Genomic DNA, 20,030 nt, shown 5'->3' with positions numbered 1-20,030 from the left:
ACAAATAAAGAAAAAAAACAAGATAACACAGCTCCCGGACTTTTGTTTGTTAGGTGGCAATGCTTGTTCAGCAGTTTTAAAGTAGCTTCCTAAAGTAATTTTTTTTCTTTGGAGCACTTCCAGCTTCAGCATCCTCCTGTGTTCTCATGCTGATTCCGGGGCTGGCACCTAAACACAGAAAAAGACGAGTAGAACAAACTAAGACTCAAAACACTATATAAATCTCATTGCAGCTCTTATTTTATTGCCATCATTACCACAGTCTGCATCTCAACTTTCAGTCTGGACTGAATTGATGTTTTGTTGTCCTCAGTGATGTCTCTTGTCTTAAAATATGAACCCACAGTAGACGACCAAAAGAGCTTGGATATCTGGGTCACTGGCTGTTTCTCAATTCCAAGAGTGCTGAGATTGTTCTTGCTAGGTCACCTCGGAAGAACGAACTGGGGAGACTGCAAGAACATTGTATGCTATATATAAACAAACTGTTAAAATTTTAGCTAAATAGCCAAGGAGCTATCATCACTGTAACTGTATTGCACAACAAAAATTACTAACATTCGACAGTTTTTTATTTTATGCTGATGTGTGTTTAATGTTTAAAATATTTAATGATCTTGCACCACCACCCCTCAAACAATGTGTGACTGTCGGCAAGGAGAATATATGACAGACTAGGTCATCGGTTAGAGGTGATTGTTCAGTTAAGCTTAGGAGAACTGCTTTTGGAAAATCAGTTTTTTTCAGTTAAAGCAGCAGAAAAATATGGTATAAAATGCCAGTGTATATCAGAGAGAAAACCACTTTTAATCATTTTAAAATTGTTATTAAAATTTGGCTTAAACAATATCAGATATGCAGCCACTAATTTGATTTTATTTTATTGACAATGATGTATTGTATGTATTGTACTGTAAGTGTATATTGTATTATTTTTTTACTGTTAAATTTGTTACAACCTCCTGCCCGGGGACTGAAGATGTAAACTAGCTTTATAGCTAACTCTGGCACAACATGTCATGTTGTACATTGTCCCTGTATAATAAATAAAAAAAAATAAAACAGAACACATTTTCTGCGTTTTTTCCTGATGGTCACATGACCTTCACACGCTTTTTACAGACAATTACTTAAACATAACAGCATTAATACAACAATTCATTGTTTTTACCCTTTTCAATATACAGTTGAAGTCAGAATTATTAGCCCCCTTTTAAATATTTTTCCTTTATAAGTTTTTCCCAAAAGATGTTTAAGCAAGGAAATTTTCACAGTATGTCTGATATTATTTTTTCGTCTGAAGAAAGTCTAATTTGTTTTATTTTGGCTAGAATAAAAGCAGTTTTTAATTTTTAAAAAAACATTTTAGGGATAAAATTAATAGCTATGACTTCTGGGACTTCTAGTGGGAGTTCTGTAGTCTGTTCACTGTAGTGAAGTCTGCATCGATGCATCCCCGATATCAAGAATGCTTTCGGGAACTTTCATTCGTCCCCCGTTCTTGCGGTCTTGAGTTTGGCGGTTGATGATGATGTTACACGAGAACATAAGAACACTGTAGAAAGCATATTGAGAAACAGCCACTGTGTTTTTCATTTAGCTAGTCCAGGATTTCAGACTTGACTGCTGTTGACAGGTCAGTATCTTCATCCTTAACTTTCAAGACTGAACAATTAAAAAAGGATAAAGATGAAGAGACTGTGGGAATTTGTTGATTGCCTCTAGGACATTCTCCATGTTTTGCCATGTGGAGATAAGATGCCAGACTTCTTGTCGGAAGACAGGAGATGTGCAATGGCCTTTTGCTGCTCTTTGATTCTCTTTATCATGGCCTGACGTGATCCCTACCTCATTGGACATCCTGTTTTCAGTGAGTCCTCTGGAAGTTTCAGCTTCTTTTGTGTAGCTAAAATCTCTCTCTTATGTTTCCAGCCCACCCAGTATCATAGAATTTTGTTATGTAGTCATGGAATTTAATCTATCAATTAATGTTCATTGACAGAAATGTTTTTCAACACAACCACTAACTAATGCATTTCATTCATTCATTCATTCATTCATTTTCTTTTCAGCTTAGTGCCTTTATTAATCTGGGGTCGCCACAGCAGAATGAACCACCAACTTATCCAGCATATGTTTTACACAGCGGATGCCCTGCAACCCAGTACTGAGAAACATCCATACACACCCATTCACACACATACACTACGGACAATTTAGTTTATTCAATTCACTTATACCACATGTCTTTGGGCTGTGGGGAAAACCGGAGAAGCAGGAGGAAACCCACACGAACATGGGCAGAACATGCAAACTCCACACAGAAATATCATATGACTTAGCCGTGGCTCGAACCAGCGGCCTTCTTGCTGTGGGGTGATCATGCTACCCACTGTGCCACCGTAATGCCCCTAATGTATTTCAAAAGGCTTTTTTTTTTGTTCCTCACAACCCAGTATTACAGCAGTTCTTTGTCACAAAATTCAATCTATCGATTTGTGGTCATAGACACAAAATTTCTTAGTGAAGGAACTCAACAAATTTGCATTGTCTGTCGTAAATCTTTCCTTCACCAAGCCCCATGTGGAGATCCCTTTTTTGAGGGCTGTTGCAATAAACTTTCCTCTATGGTCTTGTGAGTTCCTCTACTTGACCATAAGTCAGTTGTTGCAGCAAAATATTCAGAGCAGTGAATTTCTTGTTCTATTTCTTGATGGCATTTTGCATACAGTGAATGCAGCCCTGCTGAAAAATCCAGCTTAAACCAGACTATGCTGGTTTTAGCTGGTTGACCAGCCTGGTTTTAGAGGGGTTTTGGCCATTTCCAGGCTGGTTTTCAGCCATTTCCAGCCTGGTCTTAGCTGGTCAGGCTGAAAAATGACCAGCTAAATCCAGCTAAAACCAGCCTGGTTTAAGTTGGACATAGCTGGTTTTGGCTGGGCTCTGAGCCTGGCTAGGCTGGTCAAGCTGGTTTTAACTGGTCATTTTCCAGCCTCACCAGCTAAGACCAGGCTGGAAACAATCCTGGAAATGACCAAAACCCCTCTAAAACCACGCTGGTCGACCAGCTAAAACCAGCCAACCAGCCTAGGCTTTTTCAGTAGGGAGTGCAACATTTAAACGGTCAAATGGTTGCGCGAGGGGAATGGCTTTTGTCAGGTGCTGTGATATTTTATAAACCCTCACTGCTCACTCTGGTTATTGACTAAGTAAAGTTTTACAAACTAATTTCAAGAGGAACACGTGACATGATTGATTGCAGCTAGTCTCTCATCCATAATCAGCAATAATCCAATCATGTTGATTCTAGCTTACAATCATTGTACGATTCCACCCTGCTATCTTATCTTCGTTTTGGAAGAATGCTCTTGCTACAAAAAATGCTCCAGCTTCAAAACCTTCTTACAGCATTGCACTACAAAACCTATCGTTATGTAAAAGAACCAACAAACAACAACTCCGTGCTCTCCCCGAGACTCCATCCATGGCTCAGTGCCACCCAGCCCCGCCAGGACTACAAATCAAGACCGAAGCCCCCGCAAGACACAGCTGGCCCACCTGCTTTTCCACAATTCAACCCAAACACCAAAGATCTCTCTCCATTCACTTCCAGCCTCATTCCACACATCCGCCATGCCTTTAAACCAAATCTTCAGCAAGATCACAGTCCACAAACAGTCCACAAAGAATGTCTCAGACATGTGGTATCCAAGCTACAAGCCATTGCAATAAAGCCAAACTCTTTGCCCTTGTCGTTCCAATGTACCATAGCAGTATATAGTATATATATATATACTCACGTATATAAATATATATTTATATATAGTGCTGTCACTCCCTGCTCTATCTCCAGTAGCAGTCATCGACAAACTCGCCACTCACCCTCCAGCAGGAGTCTCCATCTCCCAAATCCCACTTTCTAATTCCTGCTGGAGATGGCAAAAAACATATAATTATGCTCACCCACCTTCCCCCCACCTCCCTACAACTTTTCACTGACTTCTGCAGGATTCCACCACATCTCCTCCTTTTTCTTCCTTTACCAGGGGGAGCTCTCAAAACCTACTCAATATCGGACACCCTCATATGCTTATTAACCAGGCAGGAACCCTGGGCTCAATTATCTCCGAGCTCAGGGACAGCATGCCAAACCTGCTAGTGTTAAACATGATAAGTGTAAACTCTTGAAATGGTAAGTGATCGCCTTCTTGTAATTTTCTTGTGTCTTTGTGAGCTAGACGAATATGATATTGCATTGAACAATGTCCCTGATATTGTTGTCTGTTTTTGTGGATGGCTGGGAATTCTTTGTGGATGCTGTTTGTGTCTTCAGTCATTGAAATTCTTGATATTTTACCTTGTGGTTGCTTTTAAGGTTTTTACTTGGGACATTTGGATGGAACAATTCAATTCAATTCACCTTTATTTGTATAGCGCTTTTACAATGTAGATTGTGTCAAAGCAGCTTCACATAAAAGGTCATAGTAAATAGGAACAGTGTAGTTCAGTTTGTAGTGTTTAAGTTCAGTTCAGTTCAGCTCAGTTCAGTGTGGTTTAATAATCACTACTGAGAGTCCAAATATTGAAGAGCAAATCCAACGATGCGCAGCTCTATAGATCCTGAACCATGCAAGCCAGTGGCGACAGCGGAGAGGAAAAAAAAACTTCACTAATGGCGGAAGTGAAGAAAAAAAAAACCTTGAGAGAAACCAGGCTCAGTTGGGAACGACCATTTTAATTTCTCCGCTGGCCAAACGTCTTGTGCAGAGCTGCAGTCTCAGCGGCGGAGGCTGGAAGCTGGCCTCAGCGAAGACTCGTCTGTCTCTGGAGCGTCACAGGAATCAGTTTCATGTTCTCCACTCTTCCATGACCACCACAGTAGCTGCTCAGGATACAGCCTGGTCCAGGATATGAAACCTTGGGATCATCTCGTCGTTGGTCTTGGATCGAATCAGTGACTCTGCGTAGTCTGAGGGCCTCGGGAAGAGTATCCCCAGGTGGAAATGGAGAATAAAGAGGACAGGAGCAAAGTTTACACAAAACTCGTACCTGATGAAAATGACATTGCTCAAAACTAAAAGATCCTTTTCCCACTGTTGTGTGAAAGAAAATGTGTCAAGAAAATCTCCCCACACCAACTGTTGATTATATCAAATTTTGACCCTACCATATGTAGAAATCAGGACTCATCAAAACAGTACAAACTTTTTCCAATTTTCAATCTAGTTTCTTCAGTTTCCTGTTCTTGATTGACAAAAGTAATGCATTCTGCAGCTGTGGCCCTTCTGCCTTCATTTTTTTTTTTTTTTTTTTTTGCATTCAGAGATACTTTCATTCAGAGATGCTAAATACCTCGGTTGTAGTAAGGGGTTATTTTGGGTTTTCTGAGATGGCTGTGCATGAACATTTTGTGAGTTGTGCTTCAGAGGAAATGTATTGGAATATATGTAGAATATTTGTCTCTTAAAATAAGCAATGATTTTTAAAAGGGTTCAAAAACCGATTGACTTCTGTGTGACTGCAAACACATTACAGGATTGATTCGGACATCATTTCTGTGCTGGGGAAATAATTGCCAGGATTAGTCCCAGAATAACTCCTGAGCAAACAAAAGCCAGAACCATTGCCATACGTGGCATAGTGATGATGAACACATCCCTGCAATTACATGTTTATCAGTTAATATTAGGTTAGATTTAGGTTGTGATGTCAGGTGACCAAAATTCAACATCTAGCCAGTGTTCAAGGACAATGTTATTTTAACAATGTTGATATTTGTTTGATTTTTAGGTTGTGTTGGAAAGTGACCAAAATCCAACGTTGAGCCAACATCTTTAACAAACGTCACATCAATGTTAAATACTGACATTTATTTGTCAGGTATGGCAACCAAAATCCAATGTCTGATAGACGTCATAGTGGTAACGTTCACAGAACGTCAAGCTGTAACATCATTAGGCATTGATATTTAGTTGTTTTTGGGTTGTGTTGGAAAGTAACTAAACTGCAACATCTGTCCGACATTGGAGGCTGACATCGGTTCTGACATTGGGTTCTGACGTTAACTTGATTTTCATTTCCATCGAAAATAAAACGTCCCCACAACGTTGGGGTAGAACATCTACCTGACGTTTTGTGTCTGCTGGGAAATGTCTTCAAACTGGATCGAAACAGAGACCAGCGAGCTACTCAATATCTGCACTCAATCAAAAATTGTTCACCAGCTTGGCGTAACGGCTTGTGATGGGGTAGTGTATTATCAAATCCAAAAGATTTGGATTTGCTAATGTTTGGATTCATTGCTCCTCAGATCCAGATGTCATGCATCATTATGGGATTTTTATGGAATGACAGAGAACATACACACAGATTCCCAGAAAATCACTGGCAGTGTGAATGATCCAAAATAATTAATCCCAGAGAGAACAAAAAATACCCTGGTATTTGTCTAGACTTCCCAAGTTAAAGCAGCTAAGACAATATGTTGTGCGGCTTATTTAAAAACTAATTTCAAGAGGATCACGTGATTATGATCAACACGGCTAGCATCACATTAGCTCCGTAATCTGTCCTATCAGATGATTACGGATGCACTATAAATAACCAGAGCTTTTCACTCCAGTTATCTTTGTAGTGAAGTTCCACCCCCTTTTTCCGAAAGGGCGACATGGCGGCCCAATGGCTAGCACTGTTGCCTCACAGCAAGAACGCCGCTGGTCCGGCCTCCTATCGTGTCGGTTGGCATTTCTGTGCGGAGCTTGCATATTCTCCCCGTGTTCGCATGGGGTTCCCCAGTTTCCTCCCACCGTCTAAAAACATAAACCATAGCTAATCAACTAATCCAAATTATCACCTAAGACAACCTTAGTTTACACTTCTCACTCGGTGACAAGCAGGGGAGTTCTCGAGACCTACCTGAGCTCGAACTCCCCTCTCGCCTCTCTAACGGGAGTGAGCCCCGGGCTCGAGGATATTACAAGTTCAGGGCTCTCTCCTGGGACAGCATGCCAATTACGCTTTATTGATCATCAGCTAAGTTTGAACTCTTGAATAAGGATTCTCACCTCATGATGAAAAGTATGTAATTATTGTTATCATGCAGTGTGTCATCCTAGTAAACTGTATAATTATTTTATTATATGGAACATTAAAGCAGGCGTTTTACTACAAAACCCATGGCTTTGAAAAATGTTTACATCAGGAACGCTAGATATCAGAAAGGCAAACAATTGTGGAAATTGTTCTCTGAATCTTATGTTTCCCCTTCACTATTTTGGAGCCGAACAAGTTCTTTGAGGAGAACTTGACAAGTGCATCTATACTGTCATGTTGGCTGTCAAGTATTTTTAAGCACAGTGAACTTGCTTACAAGTCAAAAGTTGAGAGATGTGCACATACAGTATCTGTATTTGTGTACGAGCGAACAGTTTCTCTGTAGCTAGGTGAATCTTACTCTTGTTTACCTCCTAGGGAGAAGGTGTCACAGGATGCAACAGTGCATATGAAATGAACAGCAGCAAAGGAAAAGATGACATAGTATTAGTTAAATGTCAGATATCATAAGTCACCTATCTGCACACCCGCTGCAAATTACTTTGGGGAATACATTGAACTTGATTCTCTTAAGCATGACAAGTGTAAATTAGGGGAATTGTAGTTGGTCGGCCTTCACTCTCAGTTGCCTAGCAGCGTAGTCTGATGCAAATTCAAAGTCACTTTGTTTCCTATTGTTGAGAGGCTCAGGGAAAAATCCCTTCTGCATCAAAGCTTTTCATGAATACAAACAGAGAAGAGCAATACTCTATCCTCCCACACAAATTGGGCTTTTACATTTACATCACATTGTATTGTAATCGCGAATGTGTTGTTGAAATGGAGCGTAGTTTAAATGGCGTGTTTGGTGGTACGTGCGCACACACACACACACACACACACACACACACACACACACACACACACACACACACACACACACACACGTGGGTGGATTAATATCACCATAGTGATCACATTATGCTAGGCTTTTACAGATCTTAGAGAACTGGTGCTCTCTGAACAATTTGAGGGATTTTTTTCCATAATGTTGGCAAGATACATCCTGTCCGAGGGCTTGAGTTCATATTCCACATGTAGGTGCTAAAGAAAATAATAATAATAATATTAATAATAATAATCAAATGTAGATTTTTCTGTCACTTTTGCATTTTTATAAAGCGTTAAAGAAATAAAAACAGCATTCAAAGCAGAAGAAGGTATGTTACATTATATATAAAACCATTCTATATACAGTAGATGTTAAACAACAAAACCATTGTAGAGATATCAGTGTCTCACATCGTACTCAAGTTGTTCCAAAACTTTGAGTTTCGCTTTACAAAAGAAAATATTATGAAGAATGTTGTAACCACTGTCCTCCACAGTATGAAAAACAAAAACTATAGAAGTTAATAGTTCAACCCAGGCTCATTTTTTACACGTATTCCTATATACATATAGTGCAAATATATTTGGAGAGTGCAAATATATACATATTTTTTGAGATCTCAAATTTCTCACGGGGGTGCCATTCAGCCTGCTGTTCTCGCTTAAATACACCAGACCGCTGTCGACTGACTGACTGACTGACCGACCAATGCTCCAACCAACCCTTTTGCTAAACCCAACCGATGGTTTTGCTTTAAATTGCAACTTCATAACTCAGAATTGTGACTTTATATCTTGGAATTGTAACTTTATAACTCACAATTGCGACTTTATCACTCAGAATTCTGAATTCAGAATTGCGACTTCATAACTGGGAAATGCGAGATCATAACTCAGAATTTAGACTTTATAGCTCGGAATTGTGACTTTATAACTTGAAATTGTGACTATAATTCATAATTCTGACTATCACTTGGAATTGTGACTTTATGAATCGAGATTCTGACTATCACTCGAAATTCTGACTTTATAACTCGGAATTGCGACTTTATAATTCGGAATTGGGACTCTATCACTTGGAATTGCGATTTTATAACTTGGAATTCTGACTTTAAAACTTGGAATTCTGACTTTATAACTCGGAATTGCAACTTTATAACTCAGAATTGTGACTTTATCTGAATTGTGACTTTATAACTCGAAATTGTGACTATCACTCAGAATTGTGACTTTATCACTCGGAATTCTGACTTTATAGCTCGGGATTCTGACTTTATAGCTCGGGATTCTGACTTTATAGCTCGGGATTCTGACTTTATAGCTCGGGATTCTGACTTTATAGCACGGGATTCTGACTTTATGACTTGGAATTTTGACTTTATACCTCGAAATTGTGATTTCATAACTCGGAATTGCGACTTTATAACTAGGAATTGTGACTTTATAATTTTTTTTATTTAATTATTATTTTTTTATTTGCTAATTATTATTTTTGGTGGGAATGGGCTTCCATAACACACTGCTGTTCTGAAGGTAAACAATTTAAAGATAATATAGATAAATGTATTTACATTTACTTCTTTAGCAGACACTTTTATCCAAAGGGACTTACAGGTGAGGATAAAAGAGGCACGTCAAATCATCAGAGAGTAGGAGTATACATATAAGACAAGTATTAGTTTTCCAAGCATATGGAAAAGAGAGTGTGTGTGTCCTACCGGTGGTTTGATAACCCCACGCATAATGGGGTATATGCACATAGAAATGTAATTTTCAGTCAGCCAGCCCAAGCGCTTTGGGTGAACTGACGCACCATTGCAAAATCGCCACATTTAAGACAAAAATCAGTGATCTTCACTGCCTGATATAAGATATGAAGTGAATATCAAATGTCTTTGAAAAAGGTACATTTATTTTACCCCAGTACTTTCAATAGAGTTTAAACAGGGCTGTAAATAGTTGGAAATATTGAAAATAGTCACATAAACCTTTCACCGGAAGTGTATCGTTGGCTAAAAAACACTATCTGTGCATATACCCCATTGTAAAATATTTTCCACAAAGTATGGTGTGCTTAAAAGGAAGTGTCTGGTGCATATGGAAAGAAAAACAGTGTCACCTACAGATGGTTTGTCAAGCCCACTCACCTGTGTCAAGAACGCGAAGAATTGCAAGATGCTTTTCCAGGAGTGTTGATAAGAAAGTGTCAGGTGCATACAGAAGGAGAGAGCCCACCACCTATTGCTTTTGTGTGTGTTTGTCTATTCCACTATGGAATTGAGTTATTTTTCAGATTAGATCAATTTCAACATTACTTCGAGTGTGTCACGGTCACCAGCGATCGTAACTCCCCAGATCGCTGGTTTGCACATAAGGACTACAAATCTGCTTGTAAATGGACTACATATTCAGTCATGCCACGCACACACTCACACCTGCTCCAAGTCTGATTACACTCACACCACCTGAGGATCGTCAAAGACTGATTACAAACACCATTTAAGCAGCACACACACTCATTCACATGGCCGAGTCTTCTGTAACACATGCAGTGACACAGACAACTGAATCTTGGATCCACGTGCAGGTTTATTCAAAGTCAGGTAAGCAAAGGTCAACACAGGTGCAAATAGATGTATAAAGGCAGTCCATATTCGTAGTATAACACAGTCGAGAGGTCAGTAGGCAGGTGGCGAACCGGGACAAAAGTATAAACGAGACTAGGGTCAAAACACATAGGAAAACAAAACTAGCAGAAACGCGTTGTATTGTCACTTTACAGAAAACAAGACTTAGCAATGTAAATGAGTGTGTGTGCTGCTTAAATGGTGTTTACGACTGAATATGTAGTCCATTTACAAGCAGATTTGTAGTCCTTATGTGCAAACCAGCGATCTGGAGAGTTACAATCGCTGGTGACCGTGACAGAGTGAGAGATAGCAAGAAAAAGTGCTAAAATAAAACCCTGCCTTTCATTCAGCATTCGATTTAACTGGAAATATGTTACAATACTGCAGTAAAGTCAGTATGAAGGTGTTACTGAAAGTGACTTTAACAGACAGTGGACTCTAATTTCATACAGAAAATTACTAAATGAGCATCTTCAAAATATCTCCTTTAGGTTTATACTTCATTGTGCTGTAAATAAATGATGACAGCAATTTTCAATTTGACTGAACAATCCGCTTGGTCCATCATTTTATATTTGCAGGAACCTTCTGGCCTTACCTGTCTTTTCTGTGTCATCTGCATTGTCAAATATATGTTGCAGTATAAAAAAGTAAACACTTCAAGTTAAGGTTGCGTTTGCTATGATGTTGTCTGACAGTCTCCTTCTAAAGCTGAACAGCATTCCTTCTCTTCATTCCAGCAGCTCCATCTGTCCCAGCAGGAGGCTCGGGTCTGTCAAAATGATGGGAATCGGTGACGGAATTTATTCATGGTGGATTATGCCATGCTAATAATGATAGTCTCTGTTCTCTTTCATTTCAGATTTGCTTGCGTTATACATAATTGTCTTGGAGAAATGTCTCTGGATTGGCAGACTAATTACTTGTATTAGGCAGAGGGAGGTCAGCACACAGGAGCGTTATATTAATGTGGGATATGAGTTTGCCTTGCAGACGAAATTACAGTTTTTATGTGGTAAAGAAGGGAAATTACTCTGACAAATTAAAAAAGTACATATATTTTAAAGAGGGGTGTCATGGTGGCGCAGTGGGTAGCATGATCGCCTCACAGCAAGAAGGTCACTGGTTCAAGCCCCGTCAGTTGGCATATTCTCTCTATGTTCGCTTGGGTTTTCTCCAGGTGCTTCGGGTTCCCCCACAGTCCAAAGACATGTGGTACAGGTGAATTGAATAAGCTAAATTGGCCGTAGGGGGTGTGTTTTCAAGAGTTGTATGGGTGTTTCCCAGTGTTGGGTTTTGGCTGGAGGGTATCTGCTGTGTAAAACATATGCCGGATAATTTGGCGGTTTATTCCGCTGTGGTGACCCCTGATTAATAAATGGTGAAAAGAAAATGAATGAATGAATATAATTTAAAGAGGCATCATGGTGGCTCAGTGATTAGCACTGATGCCTCACAGCAAGAAGGTCGCTGGTTCGAGTCCCAGCTGGGTCAGTTGTCATTTTTGTGTGGAGTTTGCATGTCCTCCCCGTGTTGGCGGGGGTGTTCTCCAGGTGCTCCGGTTTCCGGAGGGAAGTCATAGGGGAGGTTATAGGGGAAGTATAGGGGTATTGGGTAAACAAAACTTGTCCATAGTGTATGAGTATGTGTGTGAACGTGAGAGTTTGTGTGTTTCCCAGTACCTGGTTGCAGCTGGAAGGGCATCTGCTGTATAAAATTTGCCGGTATGGTTGCAGTTCATTTTGCTGTGGCAATCCCTGATAAATAAGGGACTAAGCTAAAGGAAAATTAATTAATGAATGAATATTTTAAAGAGACTAAAAATAAAATACTGCATGCTATTTGCTACTCTGTTCATTTTCTTTTATGCTAAGATGCAGTATATTTGGTTGACCACATGTGGAAGGATGTTTGTCACAAATGGGGCTCTATTTTAATGATCTAGGCGCAAAGTCTAAAATGCATTAATGGCGTGTCCCAATCCACTTTTGCTATTTTAAGGATGGAAAAATCCGCTCCGTGGTGTATGGTCTAACAGGGTTGAGCTTATTCTCTTAATGAGTTATAGGTGTGTTTTGAGAATAAACCAATCAGAGTCTCATAATAAATAATACTGCTAATAATAATAACATTATACAAAGCAAATCGTCATGACTAAACTGAAAAAAGCCCTCCGAGAAGGCCTGAGGGCAGTGGTTTTTCTATTTATGTAGAAAGTAAACATTTTTTAAATATTTTAATTCTTTAATTCTATTTCATTTGTAAAGATATCTGCGTATTGCTGTACATCCTGAGTATACTAAGCAATGTGTAAGCGAGGCGCACAACTGACGCGCTCTGCGTTAGACTTTAGACCTGCTCTCAGCTGCTCTAGTGCACAGTCTATTTTAGTTCCTCAAAATAGCAATGGGCCAACAATGTGCCTTAACACACCTCTATTCTAAACTGAAACACCCATGAGTCCACAAAATGGCGCAAATGGATTTGCTATTTAAACAATGTGGCGGAAAATGGGAAAATTAAGATTGCGTTGGTGTGACAATAGGAACACTTCGGGGCAAACAGATCTTGCGCCTTATTGCGCCGGGTGTATGATGGGGCCCATGGTTATAACTGCATTTATGGTTTACCATTGCAAAACCAATAGAAAACAAAAAGAGTAATCTCAAGTCAGGGTTAGCATACAACTGACAACTGATTAGCTTCTTAGCTTGTCATATTCCACGCTCAGTTTTTCATATTCCCTTTTAGTTTAAACATGTCAATGTTAAATATGGCAATTACCTAGTGATGGAGTGGTTAGCACAGTTGCTTAACAGCAAGAAGGTTGACACACCCATAACTCATTAAGAGGATGAGCACAACCCTGTTAGACCATGTGCCAGGGTGCAGAGCATATTTTTCTGTCCTTAAAATAGCAAAGGGGATTCAGACATGCCCTTAATGTTTTTGCACCATGTGCTTTAGACTTTTAGAACCCAAAAGAATATATTTTGGAGAAATCTGAAAACCTGTAACCATTGACAGGTTTTCATCTTTTGTCAAAATATTCTAGTTTGTGTTCCACGGAAGAAAAAGACTCATAAAGGTTTGGAACCATTTGAGGGTGAGTAAATAGTGAGTAAATGTTCATATTTGGGTGAAAAACACAGTTAGCTAAATAACAAACTGATTAATAAACGATTTTAATTTAGTATTGCATTGTCAGTTCATGTAAACGTTGGTTTCAGTTAAATCTATAGTTAATAGAGTGCAATGTATAGACTGTGGTTGTGAAACTGTTGTGTGGGTGGTAGTTTCACGAATCATGGATGGCAGTATGACAGACAGAGGTGATAGGGGTCAGCAAAAGCATGATGAGTCTAGAAGACAGACTGACACCTGGAAAATAGAGGTCAATTTGTCTATCTGCGGCAAAAGCTGGAAGTCTACTCATATCTAGCACACTTAAACTGTCAAAGATGAATGTAATATCCTTTCAGAGATCGGAAAGATTTTATGTAACTCGCTATAAGTGAAGAAGAAGGTGTCTCCAGAAGCAGCATACAATAAATTATATGCTAAGTGTGTATACGATAGCTTCTATGCTAAGAATACTTTAATGTACACCTGCTAAAATGAACTGTCAAGAAAAAAATGTTTTAAAGGTAGTTTGATAAAACTGCATTAACCTTATTAACCTATTAAAACTTCTAAAGCAACTTTGACCAAACCTGCACTATATAAAGTGCTACAGAACTAAAGGTGACTTGTTTCGAGACCAAATTTCCAAATTCTCAATGCCTTGTTAGTGTAACCCCCCTGCTGGTTCTACACCACCCAACCAGCTCCAAGCTGGAATCAAACTGGCTACTCTTCGCATGGGAGTCACATTGGTTGCACTAGCAGGGAGGCTAAAGACCATGGACTCTATTGACTGTCGCTTGAGCACATTTTCGGGTCCAGAGGAGTGAGGTTTACCTGATATGGCCACAGCCGTATAACCCTGCAGCCCAAGACCGGATACCCACTAAAGCTAAGCAGGGCTGAGCCTGGTTAGTACCTGGATGGGATTCCAAAACTAGGTTGCTGTTGGAAGTGGTGTTAGTGAGACTAACAGGGGGAGCTTAACCTGTGGTCTGTGTGAATCCTAATGCCCCAGTCATGCCCCAGTCCTACACTGTCAGTGGGCGCGTCCTTCGGATAAGACGATAAACTGAGGTCCTGATTCTCTGTGGTCATTAAAAATCTCATGGCACTTCTCGTAAAGACTAGGGGTCTAGCCCCGGTGTCCTTGCTAAATTCCCACTTGGCCCTTAACCATCATGGCCTTCCAAATCATCCCCATCCACTAAATTGGCTCTCTTACTATTTCTATGGATGTGGATGCTGCAGACTGATGGTGGTGTGGAGAGACCCCCCTCATGATTGTGAAGCACTCTGGGTGTATGGCCATACACGATTAAAGCGCTATATAAATACACTTTACATTACATTACCTGCATAGCACGTCACTAGCTGACCTCTGTTACACTCACACTCTTAAACCTCACTCCCCTCTGGGTCACGGCACCAACATAACTCTGCCAGTCCTTCGCCACCCAACCCACTTCAAGCTCGGATCAAACCAATGATTCTTCACATGGGATTCAGTTGCTCCAACAAGGAGGCTAAAGTCTATGCCCTCTAGCGTCATTAACATGTTACAGGTGCAGTAGTAGACTTAGCCTGATAGCTTTGAAAACATACATGCATCTCCCTACATGCAAACTGCCATCTTGAATACGCAGCCAATAGACAACCTTATAACAGTACATCATGTGTCATTCACAGTTAAGAAAACATTCTATAATTTTATAATACTACAATTTCTAATTTTGGCACGGTGGCTAAGTGGTTTGCTCTGTTGCCTGAGCAAAAAGGTTGCTGGTTCAAGTCTCGGCTGGACCAGTTTCCATTTCTGTATGGGTGTTTCTCAGTACTGGGTGGCAGCTGGAAGGCATCCACTGTGTAAAACATTTGCTGGAATAGTTGTCAGTTCTTTCCGCTGTTGTAACCTCTGAAATAGAGACTAAGCCGAAGGAAAATTAATGAATGAGTTTCAGACTTAAAACCTTTTGAAAAATGCAGGTATAGATATCATGTTTTTGGATGTTATTAAGCAAGTTTATAATTATATTTCTTGCATTTTCAGTATGACAGTATGCCTGCTGTCTCAGATGTCTGTTTATGGAGAAAAGCACTTTGTCTGATAGGAGCGCAGTGGTATGCAAATCATACTAGTTACTTTCTGTCACTGTCAATGTCACTGTTTACATTACTCTTACTATAGCAAGGCAACTACTGATGCATTTGTATTACAATACATTCGAAGGAGTTCTGTTATCAGCACCACAGTGGAAAAGTAAACCATTTTCATGTTGACTGGACCAGATTGTCAGAAAAAGTATTTTTAAGCACACAGAACTGTGTTTGGCTCGATAGTGGAAAAGTGCCTCTGTTACTGTAGTTAGGCTAATTCATAAAAAAAACTTGGACTAAAAACTGACTAAAAAATAACAAAAAACATACCAAAAAAACACACTCCTCCCCTAATGAAAAAAAACTGTTTAAACCAGCCTAGGCTGGTTGGCTGGTTTTAGCTGGTCGACCAGCCTGGTTTTAGAGGGGTTTTGCCATTTCCAGGCTGGTTTCCAGCCATTTCCAGCCTGGTCTTAGCTGGTCAGGCTAGAAAATGAACAGCTAAAACCAGCTTGACCGGCTTAGCCAGGCTGGGAGCCCAGCCAAAACCAGCTATGTCCAGCTTAAACCAGGCTGGTCAAGCTGGATTTAGCTGGTCATTTTCCAGTCTGACCAGCTAAGACCATGGTGGAAATGGCTGGAAACCAGCCTGGAAATGGCCAAAACCCCTCTAAAACCAGGCTGGTCGACCAGCTAAAACCAGCCAACCAGCCTAGGCTGGTTTAAGCAGGATTTTTCAGCGGGGTCTAGTTACTTCTAGAGTGCCAAAGCAACTCCAATACTGATTCAGGTTTTTAGAATGGTTTTGATCTGGCATTATTTAACAAAGCCCAGAAGCTGTCAGCAGCAGGTTGGCACACTGCACGTGAACATGCTGATGATGTAACTGTGTGACAGACTGTTTGGGCTGCCTATCATAACGATTGCCCTGAATATTTTGATTGGACGAACAATTTATAGTCTTATGCCTTACCAAGAACATAAAATACATATAAATAAATTTCAATCACTTTAATGATTATCTATTAAAACTTGAAGAGACTGAACCAGCACAACAAAATGCGAATCAAATGTTTTTGAAGACAGACACCTATTGTGCCTTTAAACATGCTAATAGCGTGTTAATTCTTGCTAAAGCATGTTAACTACATGATTTACAAAATTCATGCTAGCAAAATATAATTAACCAAAAATGTGAACAAGTTGATGGCAAAAGTGTGATTTGGGACATTTTCATCTGAAACCCATCTGATTATATTTAAACAAATATGGACACATGGAAACTGACTCATTTTTAAATGTTCCACTGGGTTTAAATGCCTTTCATATGTGATTTTAACATGCGATTACACATGTACCTCATGTGAATTTCTGTAGGGAACATGCTAGAATGATGCTAGCAATATGCTAAAAACAGCTGAAATGTTGTAGCCATATAACAAATGAATATGGATCAAATACAATAAATTATTACATCTAGCAAACAGTTGAAAAATATCCCCATAAACTGACCACACAAGGGCCTGTAATCTGATAAATCCCCATGTTTAAGGAGAAACAGCCCGAGAAGATATCAAGCTCCAAGCACACCATGGCGACACATGAATCCTCACTCAAATTCTCATTAGAACATTGCCAGAAAATGTATTTTAATGTATAGAACATGTGTTTTTACATGTGTAAGCAAGTGTTCGCAACAAATCTGTACTTGAGTTTTCATTGTCTATGTTGTAGAACTCTTATAAGTAATGCTTTAACACTACAGATAAGCCATACTTGGTATCCCAAGATTGCCAATATGGAGTACTGAACTATCGTTTACATTGATTACTTGTGCAACATGTTAACATTTTTTAAGAAACTTTGTAAAGTTTCTTCATCAAAACCCAACCAAGATGAATATACAAATCAACTAGATGCATATACAAACAAAGGACAAAAAGTTCTAAAGTTTCCCCTGAGAAGATAACTTCAAATTGGGCATCGCAGCTGTCAAGGCTGTGATGTCACACCTTGAGAAGCCTTTTTACACCACACCTAGAGAGTTCAATTCCATCTCTTAAGGACACCTCCGCCTTTTCCCTCTGCAGGACAATCTACCCTGGGAGAGGCCTACTTTCTGCAGGCAAAAATGCTTCAAATCAATGGACCTTTCCACTTCCAGAACCACCTTGCTTGGAACAACCACGCTCACCTAGAATTCGTAAGACCAAATTCTAACCAATGCAAGCTATTTTGTTTCTTTTGATATAACAACAGATATGTTTTTAGATGATAATCCAGCTGTTGGCTGTTTTCACACACAGAACAAGTTACTTGAACTCAAAGATACTCTCACTGGCTACTTTATTAGAAACACCTTACTAGTACCTGGTCGGACCTTTTTTGCCTTCAGAACTGCTTTAATCCTTCGTGGCATAGATTCAACAAGGTACTGAAAATATTCCTTAGGGATGTTGGTCCATATTGACATGATAGTATTACGCAGTTGCTGCAGATTTGTCGGCTGCACATCCATGATGCGAATCTCTCGTTTTACTACATCCCAAAGGTGCTCTATTGGATTGAGATCTGGTGATAGTGGAGGTCACTTGAGTGCAGTGAACTCATTGTCATGTTCAAGAAACCAGTCTGAGATTATTCGTGCATTTTGACATGACGTTATCTTGCTGGAATTAGCCCTCAGAAGAGGGGTACACTGTGGTCATTAACACAATGACTAATTGGTACTAATGGACCCAAAGTGTGCCAAGAAAATACAGTATACCTCACACCATTACACCATCACCACCAACCTGAACCTTTTATACAAGGCACGATGAATCCATGCTTTCATGTTTTTGATGCCAAATTCTGACCCTACCATCCAAACACAGCAGCAGAAATTGAGACTCATCAGCCCAGGCAACATTTTTCCAATCTTCTATTTTCCAATTTTGGTGAGCCTGTGCCAATTGTAGCCTCAGTTTCTTGTTCTTAGCTGACAGGAGTGGCATCAGCTGTGGTTTTCTGCTGCTGTAGCCCATCCGCCTCAAGGTTGGATGTGTTGTGTGTTCAGAGATGCTCTTCTGCATACCTTGGTTGTAACGAGTGGTTATTTGAGTTACTGCTGCCTTTTTATCAGCTCCAACCAGTCTGGCTATTCTCCTCTGATCTCTGGCATCAACAAGGCACAGAAATCTGCTCACAGAACTGCTGCTCACTGGCTATTTTCTCTTTTTCGAACTGTTCTCTGTAAACCCTAGAGATGGTTGTGCAAATCCTTGGAGATCAGCAGTTTCTAAGATACTCAGACACGCAGTCTGGCACCAACAACCATGCCACATTCAAAGTCACTTAAATCCCCTTTCTCCCCCATTCTGATGCTCGCTTTGAACTACAGCAGATCGTCTTGACCTTGTCTACATGCCTAAATTATTCTTCCAGGCCTGAAAAATGACTTGATCTTTGAATTAATATACAACTGTAATCTCAACAGACAAGCTTTAATTCTGCTACAATTAATGATAAAGTCAATATAAATATTCTTGTTGTTATTATTATTAATATTCCAAATTATATGGGCTAATTTTGCAACCGCTATGTGCTAAAAAAGTTAGCAACATGACAATTTATGCTAGCATCATGTTGCTAAAACGTATTCAACATATTACATATTATTCTTCAACATTTTACATATTAAATATGCTAAGGCATGCCAACAACATGATAGATAAAACAATGTGATAACCATGCAATGGAAAACTTAACAATGCCTTATTTTAGTAAAAGAAAAAAGTTGATTTGAATGTGTTGCCATGAGGCTTTCTGGATAAATAATAAATAAAGATATCTGCTCTACTTGTTTTGTCTGTAGCATTTTGACAGCTGTGGCCTTCTGGTTCTCGGGAGCTGCAAAGTTGACAAATTATTCTTTTAGAAATCTTTGTCTCAGAGCTGTATGAAGACTTCGAAAGTCAAATATTAAATATATCTTTCAGTGTTTGGGTAGCTTGAATGTGAAGTTAAAGGACTGTTCCAGTACAAGTTATAATAAAGAATGTGATATAATCCACAAAATTAATTCATGTTGTCCCAACACAAATTTATTAAGTTAACTTAACACTTTTAGCAAATTTTTGTGCAGTTAACATAAAATAAGTTGTCCCAATGAAATCTCAAGAATTGGGTTGATTCAGCTCATTTTAATTAAGTAGTTTGGACAAGCAAAAAAAAAAAAATTGAGTGTAGAAATCACAGGTACCAATTATCTTTTTG

The 20,030-nt window shown here is 39.5% G+C and overlaps 1 long non-coding RNA gene across 1 annotated transcript in view; it reads left to right on the top strand.

The window, feature by feature from the left end:
- Positions 1–20,030, top strand: part of LOC130214814 (uncharacterized) — an 80,529-nt gene that overhangs the window by 28,325 nt on the left and 32,174 nt on the right. The window contains exon 2 of the long non-coding RNA XR_008835638.1: positions 17,864–17,976. This is a non-coding gene — a long non-coding RNA (uncharacterized LOC130214814). The remainder of the gene's footprint in view (positions 1–17,863; positions 17,977–20,030) is intronic.

This window comes from Danio aesculapii, chromosome 21 (assembly GCF_903798145.1).
Source record: "Danio aesculapii chromosome 21, fDanAes4.1, whole genome shotgun sequence".
Lineage (NCBI taxonomy): Eukaryota > Metazoa > Chordata > Actinopteri > Cypriniformes > Danionidae > Danio > Danio aesculapii.
Note: the sequence above shows the minus strand (reverse complement) of the source record. Positions and strands in the feature narration are given on the sequence as shown.